This window comes from Canis lupus, chromosome 17, assembly GCF_048164855.1.
Source record: "Canis lupus baileyi chromosome 17, mCanLup2.hap1, whole genome shotgun sequence".
In the NCBI taxonomy this organism is placed as follows: Eukaryota; Metazoa; Chordata; class Mammalia; order Carnivora; family Canidae; genus Canis; species Canis lupus.
Genome location: NC_132854.1, coordinates 59,629,755 through 59,657,738, shown reverse-complemented (window position 1 = coordinate 59,657,738; position 27,984 = coordinate 59,629,755). Strand labels below are relative to the sequence as shown.

The 27,984-nt window shown below is 36.3% G+C and overlaps 1 long non-coding RNA gene and 1 other non-coding gene across 7 annotated transcripts in view; one reads left to right on the top strand and one right to left on the bottom strand.

Moving 5' to 3' along the window:
- The window catches only part of LOC140608217 (uncharacterized), a 37,251-nt gene extending 9,663 nt beyond the window's left edge, over positions 1–27,588 (bottom strand). Inside the window, exons 1-8 of one of the 6 annotated variants that reach the window (XR_012010239.1) lie at positions 27,238–27,588; positions 17,560–17,660; positions 15,634–15,825; positions 14,807–14,922; positions 9,525–9,684; positions 8,221–8,316; positions 5,153–5,241; positions 2,164–2,330 (exon numbers count right to left, since the gene is read on the bottom strand). This is a non-coding gene — a long non-coding RNA (uncharacterized lncRNA). Of the gene's footprint in view, positions 1–2,163; positions 2,331–5,152; positions 5,242–8,220; positions 8,317–9,524; positions 9,685–14,806; positions 14,923–15,633; positions 15,826–17,559; positions 17,661–26,105; positions 27,149–27,237 lie in introns of those variants that run through there. The other 5 variants (XR_012010236.1, XR_012010238.1, XR_012010237.1 and 2 more) reach the window with 5 other exon arrangements.
- LOC140608493 (U6 spliceosomal RNA) lies at positions 6,782–6,887 on the top strand. Its single transcript, XR_012010516.1, has one exon. It is a non-coding gene; the product is annotated as a U6 spliceosomal RNA (small nuclear RNA).
- Positions 27,589–27,984: the final 396 nt, after the last annotated feature.

Below are 27,984 nucleotides of genomic sequence, written 5' to 3'. Positions count from 1 at the left end.
GATGCGGGACTCAATCCCAGGACCCCGGGGTCATGACCTGAGCCAAAGGCAGACGCTCCACCTCTGAACCACCCAGATGTCCTGAACGTTTTTTGTTTTATTTATTTATTTACTTTTTAAAGATTTATTTATTTATTCATGATAGACAGAGAGAGAGAGAGAGAGAGACAGGCAGAGGGAGAAGCAGGCTCCACGCCAGGAGCCCAACACGGGACTAGATCCCGGGACACCAGGATCGCGCCCTGGGCCAAAGGCAGGTGCTAAACCACTGAGCCACCCAGGGAGCCCCCATTTTTTGTTTTTAAAGGAATTTTTACTGTTTGCTTTTCTTGTATTATAAGATATTTAGAGAGGAAGATTTTGTGATCTGCTTTTATTCCCGATCTTTATCTGGAAGTCTAGAATAATATTTTTAAATAGATTGCACTTATTTTTTTCAGCTCACCCTATATATAAGAATGTAACAATAAGATGTCATGGTAGTATTATATATCAATAGCCACGGTTTACTGAATGCCTATGTGCAATGAGTGCTAGGGACTTCACATACATGACTTCTAGAACTTATAGTAAGCCTATAAGGTAAGTACTATTGCCAGTTATTTCCACAAGAAACCTTTTTTATTAGTGATGTCAGATTACAGAATCTTACCTGAAGCTCACACTGACCAAAATAAACAAGGTAAGAACAAATTTTTCTCTTTTGTGTTTTTAAAAAAATGAGCACATAAGAGACTATTCTTTTTGAAGTACAAAAAAAAAAAAAAAAAATAGTTTGCAAAAGGGCACCACACAAATTAAGAGCAATTTTATGGACAGCTTTTTGACACTATATCATTAAGCTCTTGGTGGGAGAGGTGCTACTTAAGTGACAAATTCAAGGAACCTGGTAAATTAATTGAACTGCCCTTCCTCTAACCATCTCCATCATCCATGAACATACTGAGAGCCTGCTATCTTAAAATCATTACTAAATTATATTAAGCCATTATAATTTTACAACTCCTAGGAGATGTATCAGTATTTGCTTTGGAAACTCCATTATTTGAACTTAAGTAATATCAAACTTTTCTATTGGTCAGCAATATTTAAATTCATGTGATGACACTGAAAACATATCATTGGGATATAAACATATATCCATGACAAGTAATGGATTTCTTTTTCTGATTATAAAAGTACAAGTGAAGAAAATTTTGAAAATATGTAAATAAAGTAAGTAAACATCTTTTGTAAAGGACAGCAAGAAAAAATAACCAATAATTTTTATTTACAGGCAACTGACTATTGAGGTTGACATATTTCCATGCAATTAAGCTTAGGAAATTTAAAGTACTTGAGTATGCTGCTTTTTTTCATAGCAATATATCAGAAGTATTTCCTGAAGTTATTTAAAACTCCTCAGAGACATTTTCAATGGCTGCATAACATTCCTTGAGTAGTATTTCCTTAAGCGCTCATTTAAGCAATTTTCCTTAGTTTCTTATAAGCAATGTTGCTATGAACTTTTTTTTTTGCTATGAACTTTTTTTATGCTTAAATCTGTTTTAGCATTTCAGATTATTTCCTAAATTAGAATAGATTCCTAGAAATGAGCTTAAGAGGCCAATATTTTTAAGATTCTTCATCTTGTAAAAATTTTGCTATAAGAAATCTTTTAATTTTCTACATACTTTTATACTGAAAATAAATCTAAAAGAAAAATTTATGTGGACTACCTTTTAAAATTAGGCTAATATTTAAGTTTAGGTTTAAATATTTTACCTTCCTTAAAGGAAGAAATTCATTCTTCAAAATATGTACTTTTGGCAGGTTCAAAACTTACACTTCATTTGAAGATGTAAGTTTAAATATATACTTACTTCAGCCTAAGGTATCACCGTCTTTTTTCTTATTTTCAGATATGCTTACCCAACAGTGCCTTAGCCCAACTGATCACCAGTCTAATCTCACAAGTATACCACTATGATATAGATGTACACATTCATCTGTGGATAGAATCTAAATAAAATTGCAGGCCAAGGCCATTCCCAAACTAAGTAAATTTGGCACAAGAATTTTAAGAGTGCCTAAATTAATGCTATAATTCTGTTGTTCTAGACTGAAATACAGAGCCTGTGAACAGAGGAAGTTCACCTAATTTTAAAATTAATTCAGCGGCACCTGGGTGGCTCAGTGGTTGGGCGTCTGTCTGCCTTTGACTCAGGTCATGATCCAGGGGTCCTCGGATGAGTTCCATGTTGGGCTCCCCACAGGGAGCCTGCTTCTCCTCCCTGCTTATGTCTCTGCCTCTTCCTGTGTATCTCTCATGAATAGATTTTTAGTGAAATCTTTAAAAAATAAAATAAATAAATAAATTTAGACTGGTGATGGAACTGCAAAACTTGAGAAAATATTCAGAAGAAATCTAGCCTAATAAAGGATTATTGCTTTATAATAGCTATCATTTATTAATTCACTCATCAAATACTAATTGAACATCTTTTATGTGCCAAACACTTGTTAGGTGCTGGAGTCAACTGAAAAAAGATAGAGGTCTGTCCTCCTGGAAGATATAGTCTAGTGGGAGAGACAGAGAAAAGCAAATGAATAAATAGTCCTAAACTGTAATCTAAGCACTTCCCTTACCAATATTACTTATATGGTAATACTTATAAAGAAATGATTTGGGTTCTACTCCAAGAGTTTTTGAAGTTGTATTACTGAGAAGAAAAAAGTTAGATTTAGAATTATTAGGAAGTATAGGTATCTCTACATACATATAGGTATCTCTATAGATCTTTTAGGACTAGTCATTAGCATCCCCTCCAAAAGAAAGGATAGACTAGGATTCCTAGATTTCGGCCCTCCCTTCATTACTCTCTATACTCTGGTCTGACCCAATCTCTGACGTAGCACATTGTAGTAGAAAGTAAAACATCCCAAATTTGGGAAGTAAGAGAACCTGTTTTAGCAAGTGACGGTGCTAAAGGGATTGAAAACCTTAGGTGAGATATTTCATTTTCCAGAATATCAGTTTCCTTTGCAAAATGATGTATTTTGACTAAATGATCTCTAAAATCACATCAGGCTTTAAAATTCACTGTCTATGCATCTCTCTGTTAAACATCTCTTCCATGGGGTGCCTGCATGGCTCAGTTGGGTAAGCGTCCGCCTTTGGCTCAGGTCATGATCCCAGGGTGCTGACATTGAACACCACATTGGGCTCCCTGCTCAGTGGGGAGTCTGCTTCTCCCTCTGTCCCCGACCTTGCCCGTGTTCTCTCTCTCTCTCTCTCTCGCTCACTCTCTGTCTCTCAAATAAATAAAATCTTAATCTTTTCCATTATGCTCCTATTTATATTGGGGATGGAGAAGAAATAGTTGGAAAGAATAAAACTGATTCCTGTTCAATAGAGATAAAGGATTTATAGTTTTTAGTGACCATTTTTTCAAGTTATTGAATACTTTTTAAAATGTTCTTAATATCTGCACAGCATTCCAACATAAGGATATACCAAAATGTATTTATCCATTTATCCATGCCTTCATTCTAAAGATTTTTTCCCCAGTTTCTGCAATGTTGTAAAGGATATTTTAGAACCTATACTTGTCTACTAGTACTCAAAATACTAGTACAAGCTTTCTCTTTTGTATTATTCCTTTTGTTTGAAAAAAAAAATCCTTCTATCTACTCTTCTAAAAAAAATTCCTTCTATCTACTCCAGCCTTTACATGGCTTTCTGTTAATATAAAAACTCCACTTTGGACAATGTTATAGAGCCTATCCTTTCTCCTTCCAAAAATAGTATCATCCCAGACTGAGGGCCATATTTCTGCAGCTCTCCTGCAGTAAAAGAGAAGTAAAGCCAATTCCATGCCTGCAATCAAGTCTGGATAATGTATATTTTAGCTTTAACAAAGTTGAAATCTCTAAGATTAAAGCCCCAACAGCAGACAGATAGGCAAAGGTTCATTTCTGTTAGCTATACCAAAAATGTGATTTAGTGTGTTAATTATGACAAAGATAACTACGAATTTTGGTGATTTTGCCATGATCCTGAACTTGCTATAATATTAGCTATTACTACATTGAAACATTAGAGCATAAACATACAAGTAGGAGAAATAAAATTTAAGGTGTAACTACTAAATTCAGTGAACGATTATATGATCTGCTACTTTTTTTGTAATATGATACATTATTTCAATAGATATCACCTTATGCATTAGCATTGGTACTTTTCCACCCATGAGTAAAGAAATCAGAAATTTAAAATTACCCTAAAAAATATTCTGAGTTAAAAACCCTTTCAACTTAGTAATTATTGTTTAGGGAAAAAATGGAACCTCTGTTGTGCCTCTTGGATTGCCTCTTTGGTGCAAATATCTTTTTTAAAAACTCAAGGACCTCTATAGAATCAATTTGGAATCCAAAGAACACTCACATTAACAATTATTTCTTGGGATCCCTGGGTGGCGCAGCGGTTTGACGCCTGCCTTTGGCCCAGGGCGCGATCCTGGAGACCCAGGATCGAATCCCACGTCAGGCTCCCGGTGCATGGAGCCTGCTTCTCCCTCTGCCTGTGTCTCTGCCTCTCTCTCTCTCTCTCTGTGACTATCATAAATAAATTAAAAAAAAACAAACAATTATTTCTACCAATAGCTCCATAGCTATTGACATTATATCAATTGTATCAAATGACATTATATCGACATTATAGTCATCAATAGGAGAATTTTAGTGACAGGATCTTTGAGGTCATGTAGTCCAACTCTCATCTTACAGATGAGGAAAGTAAAGCCCAGAAAAGTTTTTATTAGTCATTAGCAGTAAGTTTGGAGTGGGCAGGGGCAGATGCGGGATCCTAACACTCTCTCTCAGCCTAATATATACCAGAGGGTATTAGGTTATAAGTACAGTACAGCACGTAGCTAACAGATGAACAAATCTAAGAAAGAGATCTGATTTGTATCCTTCGTATATATTTTCCCCTAAAGATTCTTGTTGGATGATCCATTCCACCTTAATCTGTTAGCACAGACACAAAATTATACAAATTAATGCTTGTGTGAAATAAAACCCAAGAGAGTAGTTGGAGTTAATTTGCCAGAACTACATTGTTGCATAGCCCCTGGGGTGAAGATTTATGTATATCCATATGTATACATACCTGGAGCTTCTTAATCCTGCTTCAGGAAATGCCATTTACATACATTACAATGTAAATAGTGCCCAATGGAGTTGTGCATCATAGGGACACTGCAAATACAAGTTTTGTGTATTAATTTAGGGTAGGCTAATTGCCATACCAGATCAACTCCAAAATATATAATGGCTCAAATTATATCTGCCATAGTAAGAAAGTTTCTTGCTAAAAATAAACAAGTAGTTTAGTACTCAGTTTCCAAGGTGTTCTAGGACCTCGGCTTTCAGTACCAAGCTTCCAGAATCTCCTGATGGGGTCTTGTCTGTTCCAGGCCATTAGGAGGGGAGTTTTTTAGGAGACTCAAAAGTAGTGCATGTTATAACTGCCATTCTTATTCCATTGGCTCTAACTTGGTCACATGCCCACACCTGCCTACAAGGGAGGCTAGGAATAGTTTATCTGTGTGGCCAATAAGAAATGAGAACATAGATTTGTAAGGCTAGCTAAGAGTCATTTGTTCACTTGGGTGCTCTTTCTCTCTCTACACCCACACCCCTACACACAAACTCTGAAGTGGACACCAAAAAATACACTCACATGGTTATTCTTCAAATAGAAATAAACAGTGAAAGAAAGGGGCTTTTATTTAAGAAGTACATTCACCTCTACCCTTTCCTTCCTTCAGGTGGTACCCTAATTAACACATAACAATAACCCAACTGGAAACTGAAATCTAAAAAGGAGGAAAAAGGAAAATTTTTGCAACTATTGTGTGTGTGTGTGTGTATTTTAGGGACACAAGACCACCAAGTTCCTCTTTTTAACTACATTATTAGTAAATAATGTTTGAAAAATATTCAACTTCTTAAACAACAAAAATAGCAATTCCACAAATGAAGGTGGCAGTAAGTGTAGTGGGTTTTTTCCTTTGGATAAGTTGTCATTGTAATTCTCAAACTATTCTTAATCACTCAGTTTTTAATAGAAGCACTGCATGGCCGCACTTCTGAAATCATAAACAGGAAGTGTGATATATAAATGTCAGTAAAACTAAAACTCAATTCTATGGCTTGATATTTTTCTTCTCCGCCATATTTTCATGTTAATATTTGATGTTGTATGTACTTAGAATAATGATATGAAGGCAAATAGTAATATTACCTGACAAGTTTTCTTTGACAACCTAACACTTTGGGGCTTGGGGGAAATATGCAGAGCAACCCATAAGTTGTAGATTTCCACAGAGGAAGAAATGGGAATGATCCAGAAATTGCTATTAGTTTGGCATCCTTAGAAACTGCTTTTTCGTTTAGGTTGCCCAACTTTATTATGGCCAGAAGATAGTACATATGGACAAAGAAGTTAGAGAGTACAGGACTCTTCATCTATTTAAAAATCCATTATAGAAAATAGTCTTATACTTTGTATATTCTTATTCTGACACCTCAACAATTCCTTGAATGTGTTCTACTCCATTAATTCTTTCATGAGACAACTAAGGAGTACAGCAAAAATCAGGATATTATCTCTGGTTCCTCTCTATGAAGAAATAAAGGATCTTTGTAGGATTGGTGATATTTTCTACATAACACTATTTCAGTTTCTTTGCTACATGAACATCTCTATGGAAATCTCTTTATGTGAAGAGATTCAGTGCTCGCTTCAGCAGCACATACACTAAAACTGAAATAATACAGAGAACGTTGGCATGGCCCCTGCACAAGGATGATCTGAAATTCGTGAAGCATTCCATAACAAAAAAAGAAAAGAGATTCAAATTGACCAGTCTAGAACTTTTACATTAACTATTTCTGGAGAAACGTACCAACATATAGATACTTCTGTAACTTTAAAATGTTTTTTCTTTAGGCAACAGTTTCTTAATTTATTCTTAAACTAAGCACTGAAGAAAACGATTTTACTCAAAGTCACATAATATAGGAGTGAAATAGCAAAAAATAGTTCTATCTATGTATCCAAACTCCCTTTCAAGGCAGATCCCAATGTCCAGAGAATGTCTTAAAAGGAGGTAGCCTGCCCATCAATTATCTAGCTTTCTACAGCACGTGAGGCGCTGTTGAGCAGCATACACAATATATAAAAATTGAGGTATTCTATTTTTTATTTATATTCTTATAGATTTATTTTAGAGAGAGAGCAAGCGCAAACGGGGGTAGGGGGGTGGGTAGGGTAAAGGGACAGGGAGAGAATCTCCAGCAGATTCCCTGCTGAGCATGGAGCCTGACTTAGGGCTCAATCCCACCCTGATATCATGACCTGAGACAAAATCAAGAATTGGATGCTCAACCAACTGAGCCACCCAGGCGCTCCAAGAATTTGAGGTATTTTCATTGAAAATTGAGCATGTGAAAAAAGGATTTGGAAGTGTTTGCAAAGTAACATAATAAGAGTGTATTAATCAAATGCAAAGTATAAATAGTTGCTAATGGGAAGTGGAAAATGAACTGATTTAAAACTAGACTGATAATAGATGGTTTACTGGAATAGACAAATTTTATGTAGATTTCTTTAAAGCAGTGATGGATTTTGATTGCCAGAGAGTAAAGATACCCATTGATCATTCACCAGATATTTATTGAGTGCTCACTATGTGCCATGTGCTATACATTGTTCAAGACACTAGAGATAAGGCAATACACAAAACTACTGCAGAGCAGAAATAGATATTTCATCTCTCAGGCATGATAATTTGATAGGAACAGAGAACACAAATATGAGCATACAGAAATGAAATAGAAAGGAAAAGAACTAGTAATGGGCTTATAGTAGAAGGCCTTAAATACTAGGATGTTTCTAAATGGAAGAAAGATGTTTGGGTGTGAATTGAACAATTGAACTCCTTTGGTCACTGCAGTCAGAATAGACAGCTTTTTTTCCCCCCTGTCAGTCAGCATAAACTTATAGTTACCAAGATAACACAAACAAAATAAATACACACAGAAAAATTCCCATCTGAAGTGTATGGAAAGCAAAAAGAGAAAGAATGGGTAGCAAAAGTTGAATTTTATCTCTCCTTTTACCTCTAGTTCAATTTTAGGGATATAAGAACACATCTGTTTAATTCTACTTACTGAAGTGTGTAGGTAAGTTACTGGGTTTAGTATTAGCCTGAAAAGATCCTCCAAGGTCGCATATTCAATTTCTTAGTTTCAGCAGACAGAGCTACACTATGAATATTGAAAACAGAATTGTCAAGACAAAACAACAAATAATTTTTGAGCTCTTAGTTGCTTATCGGTGCTATACATATTCTAATCCATAGTCAACAAACATGCCAGACAGCATATTGAGCAGTCAAAGGGATAAGGAAAGTGTGGATCCCATAGTCTGAGCTCATAGTTATCAGTAGTAATATACTATCAGTCCTGCTACTGAACCACAAATCTAAATGGAGGCAATTTAGGATAGACGGGTAAATATTTTAGAGTAGAACAATTTGGGTTTAAGTCTTAACATTACTTATAAATTCTGTGATCTGGAAAAATTACTGCCTTTATGAATCACCATTCTTTCGTTTTACAAACTGGAACTAAAACTCTGTAGCCTAATGGATGTCATAATGATCTATTAAAAGAAGAGACTTCCCAGGTTCAAATCTCAACTCCCTTATGCAGAAATTGTGTGACTCCTTTTCCTCATCTGTAAAATGAAAGTAGTAATAGTCCCTGTATCTCAAAGAGTTGTGAGGATTTAACACCTTAATATATTTGAAGTGCATGTAACAGAGCTTGGCACATAGAAAATGATATATTTACATAAATTATAATTCTTATTTAAAGCACCTACCTAGTACTTGCCCCTTAGTATGTTTCTAATAAATGTTAATTCCCTTTTATATTCAGTTGAAATTATTTTCCTTTAAGATTTTATTTTTCAGGAATCTCTCTACCCTATGTGGGGCTCAAACTTAAAACCCTGAGATCAAGAGTCAGCAGGCTCTACTGACTGAGCTAGCCAGGCACCCAGCCCTCCTTTATTTTCTAGGTACATTTTTTTTTTCTAGATACATTTTTAAATGTAGCAAGCTAAGGTATGACTGATATTCAATAAATGGCATATACATAAGGTATACAATTGATAACTTTTAACATGTATAGAATTGATAAGTATATAACTGATAAATTTTAATATGCAAATCCCTGTGAAACAACTATCACCAGAATAAGACACTGAACATATCCATCAACCCTAAGAATTTCCCTGGCCTTTTTATAATCCCTCCCTCCTAGCACCTCTCTCCTCAGGCAACCACTGTTCTGTCTGCCCTTTGTCCCAATAGATTACTTTGCATTTTCTAGAAATTTGTTTTCTTTCTTCACTCAGAACATTGTTTTGAAATTAATCCACTCTGTTGCACATAACAATAGTTCATTACCTTTTATTGCTGAGTAGTATTCCATTATATGAATATATCACAATTTATCCATTTATCTGTTGGTGGACATTTGGGTTGTTTCACATTGGAGACTTAAAAATATGAATATTCATGTACAGGTCTCTGTAGGAATATATGCTGTCTTTTCTTGTGGAAACACCTAGAATGAAATGGATCATATATTTGTGTATGTTTGACTTTTCAAGAAACTGCCAAACTGCTTCCAAACCAATTACATCATTTTACATTCCTATTAGGAGTGTATCAAAGTTCTAATTCCTTCACATCCTTAACAACACTTTTCATTTTAGCTGTTCTAGTAGATGTGTATACATTTTTTGTATATGGATATCCACTTGTTCCATCGTGGTTTTACTCTTATGTTTCCCTAAAGACTAATGAGGTTAATAAAGCTGAACATCTTTTCATGTGCTTATTTGCTATATGGCTTATCTTCTTGTGAAGTTACTATTCAAGTCTTTTGCCTATTTTTTGAGACTTCTGTTTTCTCATTATTGGGTTTTGAGGGTTACATTCTTTAAAAAAAAAAAAAAAAAAACTTCCTTTACTTATTTTTAAGTGATCTCTATACCCAATGTGGGGCTTAAACTTATGACCCCTGAGATCAAGAGTCATATATTCTACTGAGCTAGCCAGGCACCCAGGGAATATGTTACATTCTTGATACAAATCCTTTATTATATGCTTTGCAAATATTTCTCTCAGGCTGGAGCCTGTCTTCTTTAGCAGTGTATTTTAAAGAACAGAAGTTTGTAAAAACTTGATTAAGTCCAATTTTTCAATTTGTTCATATATGGATTGTACTTTTGGTGTCACATCTAAGAAATCTTTGTCTCAGAGTCACAAAAATATTTTTACAAAAAAAAATTTTTTTTTTTTACATTTTCTTCTAGAAGTTTAATAGTAATTTCAGGTTTTATGTTTAGGTCTATGATAAATTTTGAGTAAATTTTTGTACATGGTGTTAGATATGAATCAAATTCCTATTTTTATATATGGATATCCAATTTTTCCAAGCACAATGTGTTTTAAAAAAAAAAGCTTTTTTTTCACTGAATTACCTTCAGACTTTGTAAAAAATCTGTTCTCCTTATATATGTAGTTCTATGTCTGGACTCTGTATTGTTACATTAATCTATTTGTCTATTTTTACACTAATACCACTCTGTTTTGATTACTATAGATATTTAATAAGTCTTGAAATCAGGTAGTGTCAGCCCTCCAACTTTGTTCCTTTTGTTGAAGTAAATTATTTTGGCTATTCTAGATCTTAGCATTTCTATATAAAGTTTAGAATCAGCTTGTCAGTTTTTTTTTTTTTTTTAACTTAGTGGGATTTTGATTTGGTTTGTGTTGAACAATTTAAGATCAATAGATCAATTTAAGGAGAGCTGACACACTCACAATATGAACCCACTGAGCCAGGTAAATCTCTCCCAACTATTTGTCTTCACTTCCTCTCAACAGTATTTGCTATTGTTAGTATACAGATCTTTTATGCCTTTTATCAGGTTTATTCCTAAACATTTCATATTTTTATGCTATTGTAAATGCTATATATTTTTTGCATTTTTATTTTCAGTTGTTTGTTGCAAGAATATAGAAATATAGAGAATTATTGTATATTGGTCTTATATCCTGCAATTTTGCTGCATTCTTCTATTAGTTCTAGTAGCTTTTTTTGTAGATTCCAGCAGACAGAATAGATGGATAATTGTGTCAGTTTTATTTCTTCCTTTCTAATCTGAACATATTTTTTTTTTTCTTGCCTGATTGCACTGGCAAACCTTTCAATGTTAAATAAAAGTGGTAAGAGCAGGGGCCCGTGGGTGACTTGGTCAGTTGAGCGTCCAACTCTTGATTTCGGCTCAGATCATGATCTCAGGGTCATGGGACCCAGCCTCCTGCTCAGCATGGAGTCTCCTTGTGATTCTCTCTCCCTGTGTCCCTCATCCCAATCAAGCTCTAAATAAATAAATGAATAAATAAAATCTTTTTTAAAAAAGGTGTAAAAGCAGACATCATGGTGGTGTTCATGATCTCAAGGGGCAAGCACGCAGTTTTTCACCAGTAGGTATGAGATTATCTGTAGGTTTTCTGTAGATGCACTTTACCTGGTTGAAGAAGTACCCTTCCATTCCTAGTTTGCTGAGTTTTTAAATAGGAAATGAATATTGGATTTTATCAGATGTTTTTTCTCTATCTATTGAGATGATCAGTTTTTCTTTTTTAATTTGGTGAGTTACAATGATTTTTTATTTTTTTTATTATTTTTTTAAAGATTTTTATTTATTCATGGGAGACACACAGAAAGAGAGAGAGAGGCAGAGACACAGGCAGAGGGAGAAGCAGGCTCCATGCAGGGAGCCCAATGTGGGACTCGATCCCGGGACTCCAGGATCACACCCTGAGCCAAAGGCAGCCGTTAAACTGCTGAGCTACCCAAGCATCCCACAATGATCAATTTTTTAAATGTTAAACCAATCCTGTATTCTTGGGATAAATACCACTCAATAAGTAATATATTTTATATATATTGTTGGATTTGATTTGATAAAATTTGTCTAGAATTTTTTACATCTGTGTTCATGAGGGAAATTGGCCTGAGTTTTCTTTTCTTGTAATGTCTTTGTGTAGCTTGGGTATCAGGATAATGCTGGCCTCAAAGAACAAGCTTGGAAGTATTCCTTTCTCTTTACTTTTCTGAAAGAGTTTGTGTGTGATTGGTATTTTTTTTTTCTCTAAATGTTGGAAGGATTCACCAGTAAAGTCCTATGGAATAGAACTTTATGGGAATGTTTTAAACTAAAAATTTAATTTTTTGGAAATGGATATGTGACAAGATTATCTGTTTCTTCTTGAGTCAGGTTTCGTAGTTTACCTCTTTCAGGGAATTTAGTCATTTGATCTAAGTTGTTAAATTTTTTGTCTAAAGTAGTTCATAATATTCCTATTATCCTTTCTTTTCCTCCAACCAGTCTGGCTAAAGGTTTATCAATTCTGATCTCAAACAACCAGATTTTTTTTTTCAAACAACCAGATTTTGATTACATAGATATTCTCTCTTGATCTTTGTTTTCTATTTTATTGATTTCCACTTTGACCTTTATTATTTCACTTCTTTTGCTTGTGTTTAATTTGCTCTTCTTTTCTAGTTTTTTTTTTTTTAAGATTTTATTTATCTATTTATGAGAGACAGAAAGAGAGAGAGAGGCAGAGACACAGGCAGAGGGAGAAGCAGACTCAATGCAGGGAGCCCGAAAGGGGACTGGATCCTGGGTCTCCAGGATCACACCCTTGGCTGAAGGTGGCGCTAAACCGCTGGGCCACCCGGACTGCCCCTTTTCTAGTTTGTTAAGGTGGAAGTTGAGATCATTGCTTTGAGACGTTTTGTATTTTTTAATGTAGGCATTTCATTTATATAAATTCTGATATATTGTATTTTTATTTTCCCTCAGGTCAAAACAATTTTGAATTTCACTTTGAATTGCTTCTTTAATCAGTAGGTTATGTAGAAGCATGTGATTTTGTTTCCAAATATTCAGGGATATTCCAGTTAGCTTTCTGTTACTGATTTCTAATTTAATTCCACTGTGGTCAGAGGACATACTTTGCATGACTTAAATCCTCTAAAATGAATTGAGATGTATTTTATAGTAAAACAGATTGGCAAACCTTTTCTTTTTTTTTTTTTTTTTTAAGATTTTATTTATTCATGAGAGACACAGAGAGAGAGGCAGAGACACAGGCAGAGGGAGAAGCAGGCTCCATGCAGGGAGCCTGACGTGGGACTCGATCCCGGGATTCCAGGATCATATCCCAGGTTGAAGGCGGCGCTAAACCGCTGAGCCACCAGGGCTGCCCCACAAACCTTTTCTACAAAGATTCAGACAGAAATATTTTAAGCTTTGTGAGTCACATACAGTTTCTCCTGTCACTTATTTTCTTTTCAGAAATCTTTCAAAATGCAAAACTATCCTTAGCTCATAGGCCATACAAAACCAGGCTAGATTTAGCCCCACCATCATAGTTTGCTAACAGCTGGCCAGGAATATGATCTCTGTGGGTAAATGTTTCATGTACTCTTTAAAGAGAATGTATATTCTGTTAGTGGAATATTCTAGAAAAGTCAATTGGGTAATAATGGTGGATAGTGTTGAGTTTACTATATCCTTGCTATGTTTCAACTTGTCCTAGCAATTCCTGAAGGGGAAGTACTGAAATCTCTGACTATAATTATAGATTTGTCTGTTTGTCCTTGCAGTCCTGTTAGATTTTGCTTTACAAATTTGAACCTCTTTTTATTTGGGGCATAAACATTTATGATTGTTATATTTTCCTAATTAATGGACTCCTTTACTATTATAAAATGACCTTCTTTAACTAATATTCTTCACTATGAAATCTTACTTTGTTTCTACTACATTAATACCACCCCACCAGTTTCTCTTGACTAATATGAACATTAGCATGGTATAACTTTTTCCCTCCTTTTATTCTTAACATTTTTATTTCTTCATATGTAAAGTGTGTTGAGTCTTATTTTCTATCCAATCTGACAATCTCTACCCTTTGATTAGGATTTTTAGGTCATTTACATTTAATGTGGTTATTGATATAATTAGATTTAATTCTATCATCTTGCTATTTTTTATTTGTTCCATTTGTTCTGTATTCCATCTGTTCATTGTTTTTTTCCATTTTATGCCTTCTTTTGGATTGAGTTCTTCTTCATTATTCCATTTTTTTCTCCTTTGTTGGCTTATTACCCATAATAGTTTTGTTATTATTCTACTAGTTGCTTTAGGGTTCATAGTCTACATATTTATCACAGTCTACTTTCAAGTGAATTTATACCACTTGACGTATACTAAGAGAACCTTATCTTATTTCTATTTTTCTACTCCTGGTCTTTTTTTTTTTTAATTTTTAATTTTTTATTTTATTTTATTTTTTTAATTTATTTATTTATGATAGTCACAGAGAGAGAGAGAGAGGCAGAGACACAGGCAGAGGGAGAAGCAGGCTCCATGCACCGGGAGCCCGATGTGGGATTCGATCCTGGGTCTCCAGGATTGCGCCCTGGGCCAAAGGCAGGCGCCAAACCACTGCACCACCCAGGGATCCCCTCTACTCCTGGGTCTTAATGTTACTATTGACATATATTTATTAACACGTTATAAACCCCATAATATATTGCTATTATTTTTGTTTAAACAGTTGGTTATCTTAAAAGAGAATTAAATGGAAAAATAACTTACATTTACCCATCTAATTACTGTTTCCAGTGTTCATCATTCCTTTGTGTAGATCTCTATTTCCATCTGATATCATTTCCCTTCCATCTGAAAGAGTTTAACATTTCTTGTAGTGGAGTCTGTTGGCAATGATATTAAATTTTCATTCTGTGAATTTTTAGTCTTTGAAACACTCTCAGGTTCAAAATAAGTAATCATCAATTAATCTCCCTATCATACACTACTATAAATAGTGTGGGCTAAAGTGTAAAAGAGAAAACTAAAATGGATATATTGTACAACCATGAAATACCCTAAAACCTTGCTTCTAAAAGTACAGTTTGAGGCAAAGGAAACTCATAGTATGCCAGGATGCTAAAAGCCACTGAATAAACATGAGGCATCTTCTTAGATATCAATTTTACTAAGGGACTTTGAAAAAATTTTTAAACATTATACTAAACATAGACTATTATGGTATATAATATAACATTTCGTGTTAAATTTAAGATAAAACAAGAGACTAAAGGAAATTCTGGTTGGGGATCAAACTTCTAAGGCACTTTTTTCGCTTTTCTCTACTATTAACCACACTTTTATGAAGAAGTTCGAGAAGCTGTGAACTTGATGATTAATCATGATTTATTGAAACCTCTCCTAAAATTGGATGCTGTCAACAAATGTAGGTTATTCATTGAAGTTTTTATTTAATTTGAATATGCATTTCTGAATTGACCACTATATCCTGTTATTCAGCTCATGAATCATTTCTTATTATACTCATGAAAAGTACACTTAATTCCAAGTTTTTAAAATACCCATCATTATTCCTGTAAAAGACTTTTACTTACCAATTATCACTTTTGTGGCTATCAGCATGTTTACATCATTCAGTACCTGCAATACTGTTCAATTTTCTGATTCCAATCCAGGATAGAATAAGAATACACATATAAACAAGCCTATTAGAAATAAGCCTAAAACAAAGAAGAACAGGCTGGCTATGAAGACCTTACTGGAAAATCCACTTCTAAGACTGCATCCTAAGGAAATAAAGCAAAAAAAGTAACTATTAGATTGTCCCTTTTACAAATAGAGAAAAACATAAATATAATACCCTCAAATAAGAAATTGCCAAAATTATAGTACATCCTTATTCCATATGGAATACTTACTCAGCCATTAAAGGATATTATAGCTAAATATTCATTTCTAGGATGAACAACAAACAAGTATAAAAATTTGAAAACGGAGTTAACAGTTGTTATTTCTGGGTTAGGATTATTAGGATTATTAATTTTTTTCTATATCTTGCTTATCTTGTATATTCTTGAGTAGCAACTGCTTGTAGTAAGAAACACTCAAGTTTCCAAAAACACTAATTCAACATGAATAAATATTCAAAATGATGAGGTCATCATTTGTTTATCCATTAATCAAAATATTTGCAGTATTAAATAAGACATAGTCCTTGCCCTCATGACTCTTAATTTGTGAGGGCAAAAAAAAAGGGGGCATAATCAATACTCTGGACTCCTTTTTTACTGAATCCTCTCTCCCACTGTATTCTACAACACTGAGCTCTGTTGATGTTCCCTTCCATCCTATTTATTCTTAATTTTTTTGCTGCCTTATCTTACTTTGCCCATTTACTAATTTGTTTCTCATTTCCTCACTATATTCAGTTTCCATAAGCAAGGACATCCAGTTCCCCCAAAATTTCAACTATTACCTATTTAGTGACATTCTCTTCCAGCCCCAACGTTTCTCCTAAGCTTCAGAGGCACATGCTGAGCTCCCTACTGAACTTCTCTCTATGGATATCCCAGGGACAATCTTTGATATTCAATATGTCTTCAATGAGTTTCTCATCTCCTTCCCCTTCCCCAGTTTTCTATTCCATATCCTATACACACATACACATAAGAAAAAATCCCTCTTCCTCTATTTGCCTCTATCCTAGTTAACTATACCACTGTTATACTCTAGAGTCAAGCCAGGAACTAGGAAGTCATTCTAGATTCTCCCCGCCTCTATCTATCTATCCTAGTCCAAAATCTTATTCTTTCCCCTCATGACTGTAAAACCACATAAAACTACTTCCATTTACCTAATAATAATTATTGCAATAGTAATATATAATAATAGAGCACATTTTACATTTCCCCTAGTATTTCAATTATGATATTGCAACCATGTTACCTTATTCGCAAACCACGAAGACTTACATAGAAGCAAAAATAGCTTCCACTATTCCCACAGATCAGCAACCTTGTTTATACTCCTGTATCTAAGTTTTTATGACATAGCATTTGTTGCTTTACTACATGTTTACTTTTGAATAAAGCAAACATGGCAAAAGATGATCATAATAATTATTAAGCTGCTGATGGGATGAGCACTGGGTGTTATACTATATGCTGGCAAATTGAATTCAAATAAAATATTTTTTAAAAAGAAAAAAAACATAAATAAATCACGTTCCCCCCAAAGTAATTATTAAGCTGCATGTTAAAAGTTCAATAATAGGATTTATATTAAGTTTATATAACAAAATATAATGTTATACTATGTTAGTTCACCAGTATTTCTTTAAAACACATACCAAACACATACCTATACACATATACCACATTAGGAATTAGATAAACTAAAAAACTGAGTTTTTTCTATAAACTGAGCTTCCTTTCATTCCTATTCTATCGTCATTGACAGCACTCAACCTATCTATGCTTCCAAAATGATGAAAGTGAATGCATCCCCACAGCCATCCTTGCCTAGGAGGGTCAGAGGGTCCAATTGCTTCCCCAAGTCTTTTCTACTTTGCTCTCTGATGTCCGAAAGATGGAACCATCTATTCCACATGATACAAATTTTCCTGAAGAGGAAAAACAAAGTATAGTATTTAATAATAATAAAATGAATGAATTCAATAATACCAAAATACAAAAGACAAATACAGAGTTTTCCTTTGTCAATTGGGAAAGAGGAAAATGGTTTATTTTTAAGGAGCTTTCAGAAGCAATGCCTTCCAAATCATTCCTGATTTTTTTCAATATTCTTTAATGCAGATGTATTTTATAATTGGGTGGGGGGGATGTTCAAAAGTGAGTCCATAAACCTAGTGTCAAGGGCATATAAAAGTATTTTTACATCAAGTGATTTACAAGAAGCTTTGAACCTTATCATAATTAACAACTGTATTACTAATTTTTTTTATATCTAAAGGGTTAAACTTTAGGAACTTTCAATTTTTATATTCCTTTCCTTTCAAAGAAGATATGAGTATAAATAAAGGTAGATGAGAGAATCATTAGATTTAGTCATATGCCACAAGAATTTCTTGTCAAGGAAAAGTTTTATATATATACCATATTATATCAGCAGTTTTGCAGTTTATTAAAAATACTGCAGTTAAGTCACATGAGCTTTGGGTTGTTTTGACAATGGCATAAACATCTAATTGTTAAAGAAAATCCTATGCTTAGAAACTACATCCTCCAAAAAGGAGGGAAAATTAGTATGTATGATGCTTTGAACCACTTTTCTTTAAGAGTTTCCTTAAAAGTAGGTATATACCATCCTGGGTTTACTGGGTCAAAAGTTAACAGTATAGGGTCATCAAGTAAATTAAATGTTAACAGCAAAAATTAGAGGACTTAAATTAAAAACATAGGACTAATCCTATGATGAAGAAAAGTGAGGAAAAAGTATTCCCACAAGAGCTGTAAACTGTTCACCTATTTAAAATAAATTACTTCTTCAGAACCACCTTAAAAAGTTCATTTGTTTTAAACACATAAACATTTCTTTGCCAAGAATGTGCTATATTTTTATTCTCATTTCCCTATAGATTTATGCTACATGAAAGAAATATTTTTTTTTTTACATGTCATAGGGAACTCATCACAATTCTGAGTCATATCTCCTAGAGACCAGAGGGTCTCAATTTTACTTCTGTTTACCAAAAATAAATAAGAAATGAATGATAATAGATTCCTGGTTTCCTGTCCTTCTCAACTTCCAAGACAAGGCTCACCCCAAGTTAAGAAGGTCTCTGAGTAGATCATGAGTTATAATTTTTCAAAGTTTTTACTCAATGTGAAGTTTATTTTATTAAAATCCTTCCAGGGATCCCTGGGTGGCACAGCGGTTTGGCGCCTGCCTTTGGCCCAGGGCGTGATCCTGGAGACCCGGGATCGAATCCCACATCAGGCTCCCGGTGCATGGAGCCTGCTTCTCCCTCTGCTTGTGTCTCTGCCTCTCTCTCTCTGTGTGACTATCATAAATAAATAAAAATTAAAAAAATAAAAAATAAAAAATAAAATCCTTCCATTTTCTTTTGATAAAGGATCAATAGATCCATTTCTATTATTTACCAATCCTTTTTATTATCTTAAACTGTTCCCCTGATATAGACATTTTAATGGCTAGAACAAAAAGTTAACTAACACCTGGTATATTTTGGACCATATATGGTATACAATTCACTGTTCTGGGTGTGTCAGTTTTTGAGAGGGGTGATGTTAAACTGGAGCATAATGAGAAGGAAGCCAAGATGGTGACGGGTTTAAAATCATAAACCAGGGATCCCTGGGTGGCGCAGCGGTTTGGCGCCTGCCTTTGGCCCAGGGCGCGATCCTGGAGACCCAGGATCGAATCCCACGTCGGGCTCCCGGTGCATGGAGCCTGCTTCTCCCTCTGCCTGTGTCTCTGCCTCTCTCTCTCTCTGTGACTATCATAAATAAATAAAAATTTAAAAAAAATTTAAAAAAAAATAAAATAAAATAAAATAAAATCATAAACCAACCAAGGAAACTAAAGACATTTGGAGGGCAGGGGATTCAGTTGTCTTCAAGGTTGAAAATAATAGTGATCATATTTTTTTTAGTTTATTTATTTTTTTAGTAATCTCTATGCCCAACATGTGGAATTCATGACCCTGAGATCAAGAGTCTCATATACTCTTCCAACTGAGCCAGCCAGGTGCCCCAATAGTGGTCATATTTAAAAGGTTACCACACATAGGTGAGAATGAATTAATTCTCAACAGCTGCAGGGGGCACTTTGACATATTTTAACTATTAAGATTCTATAACTCCAATCCTATTATTTCAAAAACAATATCCCAAAACATTATATTTAATATTTCATCAAAAGGCAGCATGTTTACATGAATTTTTTGGAAAGTAGATAACTGAAGTAAGTGGGTTTATCCTTTTCCAGGTATCCTTATTGGTAAAGGGGGTGGGGAGAGCTTATATTTATTCAGTAAATATTAACCACTATTAATTGTAAATGAATTTTAGATCAGTCTCATAATCTGTGCTCAAGATATGGAAGCAAAACAATTCTTGACATGGGTGGGGTGGGGAGGAACCCTTATACTTCTATAACCTTAAATCAGAGTTGAAAATACTATGTATGAATCTGTTCTACTTCCATAATACCCATAATACTATTTTTTAATTGAAATAAACTGATCCTTGCCTAATTTTCTTAAACATTACAAGAACTTGAAACAGATCACTCCTATGCTATAAGGATATGCTTGATTTACTAAATCATTCTACATTTAATTTATATCTTCCTGGGGTTAAAACTATGACTTACTGGTAAAAACGGTCATCTCAAGCAAGTTAGGGTTACCATCGCAGGCAATGAGGTTAATTATCAGAGCCCCCCAAAAGAGGTGATCTTACCAATGTATATCACCCAGATTCAAACTATAGATAACAATTCTACCAACAACCACTAAGATTGTAGCTAACTCTCATCACTATTTAAAATAGCTCATTTTGCATATCTTTGGACACCTTAAGATCATCCATTTGGATTCTCTATCTCTCTTAAGTTCTGTGACTGTGGTCACAACACTAAAGTAATGCTAACAAGTGGGATCTAATTTTTTATGAAGAAGAGAAGCAAATGCTTTAAAAATAGATTTGTAAGACTTATATGATCCATCAGTCCCTCAGCACCTCCCAGTCTCTTAACAATGTCCTCAATTATTGATTTTAAAAAGTAATCCAATAGCAATGAGATAGATGGTGAAAACTTACAAATGTCTTTACTTTCACTTTCAGGTTTTGCTTTTTCAACTTTTCATAATTTTTTTTTGTATTTGCTTTCCTTCTTTTGTTTACTGTGTATGTGATAACTATTCTATTTTTCTTATAGACTTATCTCTTTGTACATCAAGGATATTAACCCATTATCTGCTTTATAAGTTCAAAATATTTTTCAGTTTTTCATGTCTTTAGTATATAGTGAATTATTTCCTGTGTATTTATTTTTGTGTAGGTACCAAACATTGTTCTCTGAGATTCTACATATCTTCACGACCTCATCCAATCCCATAAACTACCACCTGTAAATCTAGTCAACTAGTAAATCTATAGACAACATATAAACTAGACCTTTACCCTAAATTCCAGACTTCTAAATGAAAATCCAATCCTAATACCTAGCTATCTGTAAAGTGAGGGTGGGAAGATACACTTGACTCACAGGCATCTCAAAATCAAAACTTCATGTATCAAAATCCATCACCTCTGTTCTCCTTTCCTTATCTCAGGAAATGGCCCACAGCCATTCAGTTGCCCACACCAGAAACCTCGGAGTCCTGTGACAGATCTCCTCCTCTCACTTCTCCGTAAACAAAGCCTCCTAAACCTCCTCTTTACGTCCTAACCTTCCAGCTTTTTCCATTCTTACTTACTCTGTTCTAGCCAGATGGGCATTGAATTTACCGGTCCTTCCTGCTCAGTATGTTAACTTACACTCTTCCTTTGCTTAGAATGTTCTTCCCCTCTTTTTGGCCTAGCTAATTCCAAAGCCTCGGCATAACTGTCTCACCTTGGGAAGGCCTTACTTAAACTTCAAGTGTTAGGTCTCCATGGTGGTGTATGCTTTCACTGCATCTGTATTTTTGTTATAGGACTTATCTCGGTTGTAATTTGTAAGACTATTAACTCAAACACTGTTTCTCTCACTAGACTGCATAAGGTGAGGAACTGTGACTATAATATTTTTAGTACCTTGCACAATACATGACACAGAGTAGGTGCTAATTATCTGGAAATAACTACATTTTGATACTGAATAAACAAATTCAGTCCCTTTTGTACTTAATGTCATCCCCATTTCTACTTCTTTAGTTCAACTACTCTTTTTATTGCTTGCCTGGATTCTACAATAGCATCTGAAGGACTCAACCACCGCTCTCACACTTTCGAATCTGTTTTCCAGTATCCTTGTTAAAGCGAGTTTCTAAAATATATATCTGATCATATTCCTCACTGGCTTGAGATTTTTCAATTGCATTTTATAAAGGTGACCTGCAAGGCCCTTCATGGTTTAACCTCTATCCACTCGATCAGGCTAAAGTTTCTCAACTCCTCCAAAGCCATGCAACAAATCAAACTACCTGAATTTTCTTGAACATGCAAGTCCTTCCTGATTTCTGTCTTCTTACACTCCCAACAGTTATGTTTAAAATGCTTTCTATGGCCTATTTCTACTCTCTTTCACACTGGAATAACCCCAATCCTTTAAGGCTCCGTTGATGTGTCCCTCAAGATACAGCTCTACCCCTGAAAAGCTTTCCTGAATCATTTATTTCTAACCTGGTTTACTCTTTGTCTATATTTATTTGTCATTTTTAGAGAATTTATCTATCTTCCATTAGACTTTCAGTTCCTTCCTATCAGGAACTACATATTTTTCATCTTTATATATCCAACCCCAATGTGGACTTTGGTAAGTGTTTGATTAAATCTGTGTGCCAAAACACATCAAGGAGGACATACCTACCTATGGGAACTGGTATTCCCACTTCTGGGAAGTCTTCCAATAAATAAGCAAATAAATAGGAAAATCAATCAGCAACAGTATATGCATAAAAAATGTTCACATCAGAATTATTTATAAAGCAAAATGCTAGAAACAATCTAAACGTCCAGCAATAGAAGAATGTTAGAATCTGCTAAATGACAATGTAGCAGAGCAATTTAGAATGAAAATCATAAATGATATAGTAACTCACAGATGCTAACGACATGTTAAGTGGAAAAAGACAAAGAAAACTGATTTCACACTGTGACCCTTTAAAATTATATGTATAGATATTGACTAAAAGGGAACATGAAAATTGTATGAGTGGTTTATGTGAATTGTGATTTTGTTGCCTTTATTCAGAACTTTATAAATGGTTGCTACGGTATCTTCTCAATTATAATGAAGGTAATTTAAAAATAAACCGACATCATTAATATACGTATGTACATAAGTGTATACACAGTCGCATGTATGTACATTTTGCTTGTGTATATATTTTGTATATATGTATATATTTCCTGGTTCAGTCTTATGAAAGATCCAAGCAGCAGAGACACCTCATTAGTATGAGCATACCTAGCATTGGTCTCTAATACTATTCTGTACTAACAGGAAACAGGGCTCCTTAGAGAAAAGGCTAATTCCAGGGTTGGGGTGGAGTAAAAATAAGATAAACATGGAACATCTTATTATACCAGAAAGTAAGAAAGTGCTCAAAAAAAAAAAAAAAAAAAAAAGATGTAGGCATATCATAAAGGCATAGTACCCATACTAAAAGTGCTCCTATTCCCTTAATCTGGATACAGACTTAGATTTTTAGAGGTGAAAGGTCATGATATAACTAAACTTACCTTCAAGTGAGTCATAAAAAACCTGACCCCAGACTGGCTCCTATACTGGAGGGGGAAATGCTCCAAGGTCAAGCTACAAAATTGGAACATGGTGGTAGATTGAAGTATTATTTCAATATAAATTTGTGAATTGATAGGAAATACACTCAAGTATTCATGGGTGGCAGGCCAAGATGTATATAACTTAACTTCAAATGGTTCAGAAAAAAGTTATATGTAAGTTTACATGTATGTGGTGAGAGAGAGACCCTGCACAAGAGCAAGCAAATGATAAGGATGCTCTTTGACCTATTTTTGTAACTTTCTGTAAATTTTAAATTATTTCCTTTCTTAAAAGATTTATTTATTTGAGGAGAGGGAGGGGCAAAGGGAAAGAATCTCAAGTAGACTCCTCCCTGGCTCCCAGGACCCAAGAGATAATGACCTGAGCCAAAATCATAAATGGTACTCTTAACTGAGCCACCAGAGTGACCCAATTTTAGATTATTTCTAAGTAAAAAGATTTTTAAAAAATTAAGTCCACCTTAGAGAAACAAGACCAACAGGAAAATAAAAGTTACTTTAAAACCCATCTAAGGGCAGCCCAGGTAGCTCAGTGGTTTAACGCTGCCTTCAGCCTAGGGTGTGATCCTGGAGACCCGGGATCGAGTCCCACATCAGGCACCCTGCATGGAGCCTGCTTCTCCCTCTGCCTGTGTCTCTGCCTCTCTCTCTCTCTCTCTCTGTGTGTGTGTCTCATGAATAAATAAATCTTAAAAAAAAAAATCTAAAAGGGGCATCTGGGTGGCCCAGTAGGTTAAGCATCTGCCTTTAGCTCGGGTCATGGAGCCCTGTATCAGGCTTCCTGTTCACAGGTGAGTCTGCTCCTCCTTCTCCCTCTCCCTCCTGCTCTCTCGCTCGCGCGCGCTCTCTCTCTCTCTCTCTCAAATAAATAAAATCTGTAAAAAAAAAAAAATATAAGCAAATTGTTTTTAAAACATTCTCCAGTATATACTAAGTTGTCAAGCTACAGTTAAAAATGTTTTCTTCAAAGGTCTTCATTCTTGTGTAAAAGATGAACAGACCTATAGCTTTCATAGTTTTATCTAAATAAGTTAATATGTTGAAGCCAACATTCCATCAGTTGTAGCTTACTCATTAGAAACAGCAGGAGGGAACGAAAGCATTGAAATTATAAAACCTCTGTTCTCCACACTACCCATATTTACCATTCGTTTGCTGGTGATTGCATTCGTTTCCAAGTAAAACCTCAGATTTTAAATTATGACTTCAGTTCTACTGTTATGACAAGTAAAGAGTATGCAGAGACACAAATGGGGTGGGTGGAAACGGGTGGGGGTAGGGCTGTTCACTCTTCACCATATTTAAGATAAAGAAAGCTGAAAACTTCTGCCCTAATTGAGTTCCTAAATAATTGAGTTCTTTTTTCCCATAAAGCACACAACTATGTGGACTATTAAAGTTTGGCTAAGGTATTCTCACTAGTTTTTACCTGTGAATTTGATATTCTGAAGTTAAAGCACTCTTTTTCCCCTTAAAATTCAGCTCAATTATTTGCACCCCCTTGTGGCCAAACATAAACTTCTTGGTTTTCAAAATATTTTTTTCCAATTGGGCTTTTTGTTCAGGCATAGGAACCATGTTACCCGATTTTGTTTTCTCCCATTTTGGTGAATCGAGAAGACTTATGAAGGGTTTTTGGTTTGTCGAATTATCTTAAACAAAACAGGGCTCAAATCTTCTTAAAGTAACCTCCCTGTAAACTTACTCTGTGCAAAATGGAGATAATTGCACCAGCCTCACATGTTATTTTGATTCAAGGGGGAAATGCATAGACATGCTTAGCTGACACACAGTAGGAATCATCATCACTTTAGAATTCTCTTGCCACAATATATCTAAAAGGGGGCTAGATCAAACATTTACCAGTTCACCAAGTTCAACTGTGTAAATAGGCTCCCCATATATACCACTTATCCAGACTACCTCAAGCCGATTCTCACCACAGATAACATTTTTAAAGAAAAAAGAATATGTATTTATTTCTGGATAATAGAAATTTGGATAGGTTCTACTTTATATTTTAGACGTCTGATTTTCCCCTTTGCCTCCCCCTTAATTTTAATAATTAGAAAAAGCAACAAAACTATTCCATTTCCATATGATACTCTTATGAAACAATGAAACAAATTAACATCCTTATTCATCTGGCAGAAACCATTACTCCTATTCGGCAAGAATAATTTGTCAGGCTGATTTATCATCTTAAGGGGCTTTTGAACACAAATGCTTAACTCTTAATGGCGTTAACTTAAAACTTTTTAAAACACAAGAAGCTCTTTTACAAGATAAGTGTTAATGACTGACTCACAACAACAGCTAACATTTACTAATATACCAGACGCTATTCAAATGCTTTTACTATATTACTCATTTACATCCTTACAACAACCCAATGAAATAATGACATTACTCCTTTTACAAAAGAGCAAACTGAGAAAAAATAATAACTCACATAGTGTCACAAAGCTAGTAAGTAACAGAGTTGAGATCCAAATCCAGGCAGTTTGGATTTAGAGTCCACGCATTTAACCAGTGCTCCAAAGTACCATAGAGATATAAGGCAAACGTACCACTCTGCAGTGTTATTTCTCGATGATCTCAGATTATTAAAATAGTTTCTTTTCTAATTGCAACTCAATAATGCCAATCACGCAAGCCTTCTCCCATTTCGTCAGGCACTTTCAATATCCATCGTCTCCTTTAACCCTCGCAACGATGTATATTTTTGTATGCTCCGACAGTGATGGTCCATCACAAGTTGTTTTGCAACAAAAACCGGGGGGGTGGGGAATGTGACAATGTCCCCCAGAGTTTAAACTGTTAGATTCTTTAGAAAATTCATTATAACTTGGGATCAGGGAGAGAGAGAAAAAAAAAAGTCAAAAAATAATCTTAAAACGTGGTAATTCACAATCAATGGCAGTGGTTTTGTTTTCATTTTCATTTTAACCAGCCTGGTGGCGGAGGGGCTAACTCTTCCAACCCCATGAATAATGAAAAGAGGTTTTTTTTAAGGAAAGTTTGCTAAAATACCACCTTATCATCCCTGATTGTCCTATCCTAGCTCCCAGTTTTTTTAACGGTGAGCACAGATTTGCCTAGGTCTCGTGCTTGTTGTGCTTCTACTTGGTGCTCGTTAAGATTCAGGGGCAAATTTCTCAATCTGAGCCTCGGGTGTCCTCAAGTGTAAAATGACAGTAGAGTCTTCTAACTGGGCTGTGCTGAGCGTCCGCAGAGCGTTCGTTCGCTCGGGGCCCAGCCCGAGAGCCGCGGGGCCGGGTGTCCAGCTACGGGGGCTTTAACCAACGGGTTTGCACAATGGAAACCCGTCTTTGCCAGTCTCAGGTCCCTTCCCACCCTTTAAGGGGAAAATCATCATCATCATCATCGTCATCGTCCTCACACCAAGTGACGGGCCAGGAGCGCCCGTTCAGCTCCCCAAGACGGAGCCGTTCCAGGACGAGCGGGACAGGAGGACGTGGACTGCAGCGGGAGGCCCGGAGCCGGGGTTAGGGCGCCACGCCTCCCGCGTGTGCTCTGCCTGCCCCGCACAGCCGGACGCACACGGGCCGGCGCTCCCGCTCGGGTCCGACATCTGCGCGCTCCTGCACGTGCTCCTTCCCACCTGCGCCTGGAGGGGGGGGGGGGGGGCGAGTCCCGCCGAGTCTGTCCGCCCAGACCGGGAGCGACGACGGGACCTACCTCGTCCGGCTCCGCTGAGGCTCAGCGTGCAACCGCTCCCGCTCCCGCTCCCCCAAAGCGCTGGCGCTCAGCAGGCGCTCGGCGCCCGGGCGGGGCTGCCCTAAGCACACGTGTAGCGCCCACCGGGTGTTAGAGACCCACTCCGCACTCGGGAGGTCAGCCCCTGCCCACCGAGCGGTTTTCTTTTCCGCCCAAGCTGCACCCCCGTTTTGCTTTCCCCGGACAGTAGGATCAGCGCGCATCGGCTGACAGGCCCCCCCGCGGCCCCGGGTCCCCGCAGCCCGCGGCCGGCTCTTCCACGTCCGCCGCGGAGCCCGGGCGCTGCACGCACGCGCGGGAGAGGAGGTCGGAGGCGTGAGACGGAGGAAGCGGAGCAAGCGAGCGGCCGGCAGCGACGGCTCTGCGCATGTCCGAGGCGCGGAGCTGGTGGGGGGGAGCGCCGGGGGGCGGGGGGGAGTGTGCGCGTGCGCAGAAGTGCCGGGAAAGCCGGAGCGGGGCGAGGAGGCGGCCTTGACAGCTGTGGAGGCAGCCCGCGTTCCCGGCATGCCCCGCGGCGGCGGGGTTGGCTCTAACGAATTTGAATGAGGAGCCTCAGCGCTTTCGGCGCCATTTTCGAGTGATGCCTGGTCTCCTCCATCCAGCGGGAGAGACGGGGTGACCTGTCCGACATCGGAGCGCTCCTGGGACTCCTCAGGGGGAAAAAAAAAAATCACCAAAAAAAAAAAAAAATCGCCCCAAATTCCTGGG